This window comes from Lipotes vexillifer, unplaced genomic scaffold, assembly GCF_000442215.2.
Source record: "Lipotes vexillifer unplaced genomic scaffold, Lipotes_vexillifer_v1.1 scaffold802, whole genome shotgun sequence".
NCBI classification, from domain to species: Eukaryota; Metazoa; Chordata; class Mammalia; order Artiodactyla; family Lipotidae; genus Lipotes; species Lipotes vexillifer.
This window is the reverse complement of record NW_006790237.1, coordinates 1873103-1873591: the sequence shown is the minus strand read 5'-3', so window position 1 is coordinate 1873591 and position 489 is coordinate 1873103.

Sequence of the window (489 nt, the reverse complement as noted above, 5' to 3'; positions counted from 1 at the left end):
CTTTCCCTTGATTTCTCTATCCTCTTCCTCCCCACCTCTCTCCCCTTCCCTTGTCCCATCTCCCCAGCCTCCTCCATCAGCTTCCCCAACACCTCCCCAGCCCCCCCCGTCCCTCTCTCTCTTCATAGTTTTCTGCCTCTCTCTAACCCTATCACCCCCTCTCTGTCTCCCTACCTCTCTCCCCATCTCTCTTCTCTCATGGCTGCCTCTGCTGGGCTCCTTGGCTTCCCTCCCTCTGTCACCCCTTTTCTGTTCCCACTTGCCCTCCACTCTTCCGTGTTTCACACAGGAACTGGTTAGGTACAGGTGAGAGTCAAACAGAAACTGGGTTCTGTATGGGGGAGGGAAAGGTGAGCAGGGGGCCTGGTTGCCACGGTACCTCCAGTGGATGGGGGAGGGGCTGGGGGCTCCTGACCCCAAGGGCAGGAGTGAAGGAGTTTAGCCACAGAGGTGCCCACTGGACATCCCTTCTTTGTGTCTGCAGAGCTC